We start from the raw sequence: 8,505 nt of genomic DNA, 5'->3' as shown, positions 1-8,505 counted from the left end.
CAGAGGGGCCCTGGGGGTGGGGATCCTGCTGGTTGGTCCTGATGGAGAGGTCCAAGGCAAAACAAGCCAAATTCCCAGAAAAGGGAATGGGGAGCAGGTGTGTACCTGGCTTTGGAGAGGTGGTCAGGCCGACAGAGGGCTTCATGGAGATGAGGTGCCCGACATCAGGGTCTGTAAAACAGAAACAGACCACGAGTTACGGGGAGGCCCAGGATCCTCTGCAGGCAGGAGCTGCCCAGTTACTGCTGGAAAAACCTAGCTCGGGGGCAGACAGGCTCGTCCATCCCTTTCTACATTGATTCAATCCATTCAATAAATACTAGGCACCTACTGGGTCGCAGATGCTATTCTACGCCCTGGGAAAAATGACAGAAATAAGACAAGCAGAGTCCTTGCTCTTGAAGAGAATACGAGAGGGAGCAAATCTTGCAGAGAGGTTCGGGGAGCTGCCCAAGCAGAGCCACAGCAAAGCTTCTGCAGTGAAAAGGAGCCGAAGGAAGTCATGTGGCTGGGGCAGGAGTAGGAGATGAGGCCAAAGAGGGGAGGAGAGGCCCGATGGCTAAAGAAGGACAGGATTCTAAGTGCTGTCAGGGCCTACTGATTCTTTTGTTTACAGGGAAGTGATCTGATTAACCTTTTTAAAAGCTCACTCTGTGTAGAGAACAGACTTTAGGGGGCAAGGGCAGACCCAGAGGAGAGACAGCGCTGACTTGACCCCATGTGCTAGCAGCAGAGGTGCAGAACTGGAGAGAGGTGAGGGGTCAGGACCCATCTTGGTGGAGTGTGGGGACAGTGTGGGGAGCAGGGGACAACCCCATAGGCACACCCCTCCCTTTGCAGGCCTCCTGGTCCGAGGCACACTTACCACCCCTGGGAATCTCTTTACTCCCTTGGGAACCCAGCATTTAAATCTAGGCAGCCACCACCTGCTACTTCTCAAGGTCCCGGGGCAGGCGCCATGTGGCTGTGTTGGGCACATGTGAGGTTGGTCCTCCATAACCCTATTTGAGAGGTGAGGATGGCACAGAGTTGGATTGAGCCGTGGCCGACAGAGGGAAAAGCAGGAAGTGACACTCTTACCGGGCAAGTGCTGTGCATGCCACAACCAGCCCACGTATGATCTTCCCAACAGCAACAAGACAGGAGTCAGAGGCACTGGTAGCCGGGACAGAGAGGGGCCCGGTGGAACACAAGGAGGCGGCTGCTGTTCTCCAACAGCTGGAGCCTTGCGCATGGCGTACCGATGGTGGATTTCCCGCAACGATGCCCGAGGAGTTGGCTCCCGCTCCCCACTTAACGAGAAGCAGGGGATCTCCCAGAGGACGGCTGCCCCCCTCCTGCCCAGCTCTGAGACCCTAACCGTCCACCTGTGCTTCCTGAGAAGGAGACACTGAATTCTGCTCTTGCTTCTGCATAGGTACACATGCATCCCCCGAATCCCAGCCTGTCTTTCCCTCTTGGCTCCCTTTCTTTTTCTCCTTCCTCCAAATCCTTAATTGGCAAGAAAGGAACTTTCCAGATTTTATTTTTATTCTATCCTGACTTACACCCATTTTTTCTAATGGGGTGTTCAGAGTAGGTATGCAGAGGAAATAGAAACAGAGGCCACAGAGAGAAAGTGATGTTGCAAAAACAGTAAAGTCATGACCAGTTATCCTCTGAAAGGGTGCTTCTCGCTCTCTCTCTCCCTGCCCCATCATTTGCTATTGAAAAGCAACCCTGGGCCAGGCCCAATGGCTCATGCCTATAATCCCAGCACTTTGGGAGACTTGAGGCAGGAGGATCACTTGAAGGCGAGAATTTGAGACCAGCCTGGACAACATAGTGAGACCCTGTCTCTATTAAGTTTGTTTGTTTGTTTGTTTGTTTGTTTTTTAATTAGCCAGGTGTGGTGGCAGGCACCTGTAGTCCCAGCTGCTCAGGAGCCTGGGGCAGGAGAATCACTTGAGCCCGGGAGTTGGAGGTTACAGTGAGCTATGATCCTGCCACAGCTCTCCAGCCTGGGCAACAGAGCGAGGCCCCTAGGGGGAAGACCAAGCCTGAAATATGAATGTGAACACACCATAGTAGCAGAAGAAGGGATTCTGGGCTGTGCAGGAGTTGGCCCCTATGGAGGGGAATTTCAGCCAAGTGTACAGCGTGGCACAGATGCCCACCCCGAATTCGGGCAGCGTCTGAACCCACTCCAGGGCTGTGTAGGTGGAGCCGCTGGACCATCTCAGGCCAGAAGTGCTTGCGTCGAAGAAGAGGCCAATCCAAGCCTGGGTGCTGGTCATGAGGGAGTAGAGCTTCAACAGGTCACTTGGCTGCAGGTCAGCAAGGTCTGTGTAGTGCAGCCGGCAGTGCTGCTGGGCGTCGTACCAGCTCAGCGCCTCCTTCACCAGAACCAAGTCCCTCTTACCGCTCACCAGCTGCAGGGCTGGAGCAGGAGAGGCTGTCACAGCACGGCTGTCCCCAGCCCAGCCCCTAGCCCTCAAAGAGCTTTCAGCCACACCCTGGTGGGACTTCCCAGCCTCTTCCTGCCCACTCTGTGCTTTGTCGCTGGCCCATCAGTCATATCCAGCTCTACCTCCCAGCCTTGGCATGAGCTGTTCTCTTGTTCTTGAAGAGCCAGCCACCTCCTCCAGCTCCCTCAACCCACAATTCCTATTCTCCCATTCCCTCGTCTCCCCAGTCCCTTTGCCCAGCTAACTCCTCACCCTTCTGCCCCATCCTTTCTACAGAAAAGGTGAGATGCCTTTCCTATATGCTGCAGTGCACCTTTGTCAGTGCTTGATAACGACAGACAAAGCTTGCTGAGTACCCGCCATGTGCCATCAGCTCACGGGATTCTTCCAGCTGCCTAAGGTATCACTCTGCCTGTTTTACAAATGAAGGAACCAAGTCACAAAGAGTTAAAGAGGCATAGCCAAGGCCACCCAGTGGGAAGGAATACAGCCCAGACTCAAGAATCCTGGGCAGGCTCCCAGCTCCAGGCCCATATCCATGGCAGGGCACTGCCCCTCCATCGGGGACCCATAACCAGAGCTGCACCCTGGAATCACCTAGGGAGCTTTTCAAATACACCAATTTCCAGACCCACCCTAGAGCAAAGATCTGCCACTGGGACTAGCATCAGAATTTTTTAAAAGCTTTCAGGGAAGAGACCTTTTTGTTTGTCTATCTGTACCACCTGGTATAGGCAATTTAGGAGCAAAGAACGAGCCGTATTCATCATTATATTCCTAGGGCCAAGCACAATGCTGACCACAAGGGCTCAATGTATTGAAAAAGAGGGAAGGAAGGAAGGAAGGAAGGAAGGAAGGAAGGAAGGAAGGAAGGAAGGAAGGAAGGAAGGAAGGAAGGAAGGAAGGAAGGAAGGAAGGGAGGGAAGGAGAAGGGAGAGACGAAGACGAAGGAAGGAAGGAAGGAAAGAAGGAAGGAAGGAAAGAAAGAAGGAAGGGAGAAGGGAGAGAGGAAGAAAGGAAGAAAGGAAGACAGAAAGGAGAGAAGAAGACAGGAAGGAAGGAAGCAAAGAAGGAAGGAAGGAAGGGAAAGAGGAAAGGAAGGAAGGAAGACAGAAGGGAGAGAGGAAGACAGGAAGGAAGGAAGGGAGAAGGGAGAGAGGAAGAAAGGAAGGAAGACAGAAGGGAGAGAGGAAGACAGAAAGGAAGGAAGAAAGGAAGGAAGGAAGGGAGGTGGGGAGGGAGGGAGGAAGGAAGGAAGGAGGGAAGGAAAGAAGGAAGGAAGGAAGGGGAGGGAGGAACTAATGAGCAAATCAAACGTCTCCCAGGAAGCCACCCTAAGCCCCAAGATCTGTGTTCCTTCCTTCCTTGACTCCATCCCCTTGGTCCCAGTAAATGTGGTTGGTCCAGGCTGCTCTGCTCTGCCCTGGGTCTGCCTGTGGAGGGAGGCAGAGAGGAATGAAAGGCTTGGTGCTAGGACCTTGGAGGTCCAGGACACAAGGAACCCTTCAAGCTAGATGCCCCAGGAGAGGAGAATGAGAATGAGGAGCTGGGCACAGGCCGTGGCAGCAAAGCCAGGGGCCAGAACTGAGGAGGCACTTGCCAAGGAGAACCAGCTCCTCACACCCACCACAGCGGAGGATGCTTCCTGTCGCTGAGAAAAGCATTCTGCTTATTTTTTTGTTTAATGACTGGCTGTGGCCCACATAATTGATTTTAGGACGGTGTCCACCCCCGCCCCCCAGCGCCGTGCAGGGTGCCCCTCCCACCGGCCTCTCCAGCCCCACCGGGGAGCCCTGGTGGCAACCTCTGTCTCTCTGTGGCCTCTAGTCGATTCCATTGCCTTGAACTTCGCCCTTCTCTGCGTGCCTGCCGACACCTGGGCCCAAGGCCCCTCTACCCTCGGCAGTCCCCACACACCCCCGCTCTGCAGCCAGAGGGCCTAAGAGCTGACCGCCCACTGCCACCTGGGCCGCAGCCATGGGGCCCTTCGCCCTCCCCTCCCACCTGTATCAGCAGCCGCCACCCTCCCAGCCAGGGCTTTTCCTGGCTGTCTTGGCGGCTCCTTCTCCCCCTCAGACTCACCCACGGCTCCCTTCCTCCGAGAACCCTTGCCGCCCCCTGGTCCACAGACCCCCACAATGCCCGTCCCTGTCCAAACCCTGGTGATGTTCTTCCCTGCATCGCACACGCTTCTGAAGTGGCCTGCGAGGCCGTCTCCTTGAGGAACGTCTTAGCCCCGCTAGAATGGAAGCTGCTGGAGCCGCATTGTTTCTGACTGCTGCCTTCTGGGTGCGGACTGAGTACTGTCTGGTCAGGGGTGATGAGGGCGAAGCTCCCTTCCCACCCCTGTTCTGAGGGTTGAAAAGTATTCATTTCTTTCTACCTTGCCTCCCCTCCAACCTGGAAATCTGGGAACTTCAGGGGAGTGCCGCCTTCCCTCAGCCTCCAGCCCTGGGGAGCATGGAGCCAGGCACCCTCCTCCAGGCCGGGGGGCCTCACCTGCTGCACAGAAGGAGAGCAGCAGCGCCTGGGGCAGCATGGCTGGGCACTGGCTGGGCGATGACTGGGTGTTGGCTGGGCACGGGACAAGCCCCGGGAGCTGGCGGGGACTGTGGCAGAGGCTGCGTCTGACCTTCTGGCCTTTTATTCCTTGCTCTTTACTCTCTTCCTCTTTGCAACCCAAACTGCTGGATTTTACTAAACAAATATTTATCCAGTGTCTGTTGCTGCCAGCAGGGTGTGAGGTGCTGGAGCTGCAGCCTGGAGGATGCGGAAGAGATGCCTGTGTGGGGACTCAGAAAACAGTGTCCGAAAATGAAGGCCTCAGAAGCAAAAGTTTTTCTCTGACCTTCTCCTGCTTTCCTGTCTATCAGCCCCACTCTCCCCAAAGCCAGTCATAGGAACTAGAACCCCTTTTCCCCAAGTCAGCCATAAAACCTAAAAATATTACTCTAACTTACCCTTGCCTTGCTGTGTAGAAACTGGCTGTAAAGAAATGATCTGAAGGGATCATCGTTTGACTGTAGGTCATGAAACCCCCATTCCAGAGAGGACCCTGCTGCACGCCCAGAAAGAAGGACTTCATGCTCAGAGAGACCGAGAAGAAACTAGACAGACAGGCCTGGCCGGGTTTCCCCACTCAGTCTATTAACATTAGCTCAGACCCTTTGTCCAATCATGTTTCTACACAGCCGCCCACACTTTGATGAACCTAAGCACAAAAATGAACAATTTCTCCCTCTATCTTTGGGTCTGCCTTCTGAAGTCTCCTGGGGACACATGTTAAATAAATTTGCATGACTTTCCTCCAATTAATCTGCCTTTTGCCAGTTGATTTTTCAGAGCATCTTCAGAGGTCCTCCTGCAACTTAGGAGGAAGGCAACATGGATCTGGTAATTAATAAGCAGATCGGGGACGGAAGGAACGCATCCTTGGGGCTGGCTGCTGGGGGAGAAAGGGAGTAGGGAAGCAGAGGGCAGGGTGAGGCTTGACCCCTGGGTCCTCAGCGTCAGAGGAGCAAGGGGCAGAAAGGAAGGAAGGGGAAGAAGGAGGTGAGGAGGGAGAAGGAGCTGGAAATTGTGGACCACGCTTTGCTAGACTCACCTCCTACCCCTCCTCACAGCAACCACATGAGGGAGGGGCTGCCATTTTCCCTGGTTCACAGGGGAGAGACTGTGACTCGGAGAAGTGAAACAGCCTGCTCAGGACTACCCCGCAGGCAGTGGTGAGACAGCAATTCAAGCTTAGGACACTGAAAAGCATGAGGTTGGGAGGTGATGGTCCCCAACAATTCTGCTTCTGCACGGTCAGAGACCCCCACGCCCCATCGAGGCTCTGGCTCCAAAATTAAGCACAGGACTGGGCCGGCACAGTGGCAGGCACCTATAGTCCCAGCACTTTGAGAAACCAAGGCAGAAGGATTGCTTGTGCCCAGGAATTTGAGACCAGCCTGGGCAACATAGTGAGACTCCATCTGTACAAAAATTAAAAATTAGCTGGGCATGGTGGTACACGTCTGTAGTCTCAGCTAGTCAGGAGGCTGAAGTAGGAGGATCGCTTGAGCCTGGGAGGTTGAGGCTGCAGTGAGTTGTGATTGTACCACTGCCCTCCAGCCCGGGAGACAGGGCAAGACCCTCTCTGTTGCCCTAAGGGCAAAGCTTTCGGAAACACAGTCTGGAAGGCTCTTTTTTCCTGCACTCCACCCCTTCTCACCCTTCCCTGATGGAAGGGCAAACGGCCCCTCTGAATGGGCAAAAGGGAAAGAGGGGAGAAATTGTTCATGCAGCCACAGAAATGTCCTGCCACAGTTTCCCTTGTGCAGCAGTGGCCTTGAATGACTTCCTCCCAGAAGCAGGTCCTGCTTGGGCCAGGGCCTCCCAGGACCACTCTCTGGGGACAGAAGAGAACCTGACAATCCTGACGTGGAAGATGCCGCCCTGCCAGCGACCTTTCCATTGAGCCGCTCCCCCAGGCGTCTCCCTCAAGTCTCTCCAGGAAGGGCCCTGCAGCCTCACGCCAGCTCAGGCCCAGCACTCCCTGAGGGCAGCACAGGAACTCCAGGCTGAAATTCCACCTGCGTTTCTTTCCTTCCTGACTATGAGCTCCTTGAGAGCAGGGACTGTGCCAAAGTCACAAAGCACTCGCCCCTCACAAGCCCAACAAAACCTTTCAGTAAATGACAAGCGTTATGGTTATCATTAGTGTCAACCTGACTGGATTGAAGGATACAAAGTATTGATCCTGGTGTGTCTGTGAGGGTGCTGCCAGAGGAGACTGACATTTGAGTCAGCGGAACTGGGAAAGGCAGACCCACCCTCAATCTGGGTAGGCACAATCTAATCAGCTGCCAGCACGGCCAGAATAAAAGCAGGCAGAAGAACGTGGAAAACTAGACTGGCTTAGCCTCAACCTGCGTCATTCTCCCGTGCTGGGTGCCTCCTGCCCTCGAACACTGGACTCCAAGTTCTTCAGCTTTAGGATTTGGACTGGCCTCCTTTTTCCTCAGCTTGCAGACGACCTATTGTGGGACCTCACCTTGTGACCGTGTGAGTTAATACTCCTTAATAAACTCCCCTTCATATATACATCTATCCTATTAGTCCTGTCCCTCTAGAGAACCCTGACTACTACAGTAGCATTTGCTATGATTATTCTCTTTGGATCGCAGCTCCTACGCAGTGTTCTGCCTGGTACATAGAGACCTTAAATACACGAATGAAGGCGATGGCTTGGACGAGACACAGAGGGCCAGTGGTGAGGGCAGGAGAGGACAGCCCTGGCTCCCAGGATGTGAGTTTCACTGGTGGCTGTGCCAGGAAATCTAGGCAAGGGTCAAAGGAACCAAGAGTGAGGGAGGAGCAGGCTTCCTAAGCGGCCCAGGAACAAACACTTGGTTTGCATGAGCTACAGGAAGCCAAACGGTTCAGGGAAACTCCCAGCAGCTCTTTTCCTATCCCCTAACGTGGGAATGCCATTTTTACCCAGGCTCAAGGAGCCCTTCTTTATAGACAGACAACTTTCACTTTCCTACAGTCCACACCTTTTCTCCCAGAACCACCAGGTCTGCATTCCCAACGTGGGAGCTGCGTTTCCCACAGTGCTAAAGTTGTGTGCCGTGGCCGCAGTACCGCTGCCAACCATTGGAGCAGGCACAGTAGAAACAGCCCTGTGGCCAGCGTCAGTGATTTTCTCTGAGCCTTGATTCTTCGTCTACAAGATGAGAGTCATCATAGCTATTTGACAATGGCGTTATGGTATCGTGAGGATTCTTTGCTATGATTATGATGCACTTTACAAACTCCAGTGGGCAGGAAACACTTTCTTTTCTAGAGTGGCTGTCTCATTTTCTACTCCTACCCCAGTGTATGAGAATCCCAGTTATTCTGCTACCTTGGTAACAAGTAAAGCAACTTAGCTTTCATTCTGAGCGCTCACCCTGCCAAGCAAGGAAGAAATTAGAGCCCCTCTTTTTTCAGGACTGTTCCCCCGACACACACTGTCTTACACACACACTCACAGACTGTAGAGAAAGAACAAGAGCCTGGGTCTTGCCTTGGG

General features: G+C 53.8%; 1 pseudogene; it reads right to left on the bottom strand.

Moving 5' to 3' along the window:
- Window positions 1-1,964: 1,964 nt before the first annotated feature.
- On the bottom strand, window positions 1,965-4,820 carry LOC112633045 (annotated as a pseudogene).
- Between the last annotated feature and the right edge of the window lie 3,685 nt (window positions 4,821-8,505).

This window comes from Theropithecus gelada, chromosome 1, assembly GCF_003255815.1.
Source record: "Theropithecus gelada isolate Dixy chromosome 1, Tgel_1.0, whole genome shotgun sequence".
Classification (NCBI taxonomy): domain Eukaryota; kingdom Metazoa; phylum Chordata; class Mammalia; order Primates; family Cercopithecidae; genus Theropithecus; species Theropithecus gelada.
This window is presented reverse-complemented; position numbering and strand designations above follow the sequence as displayed.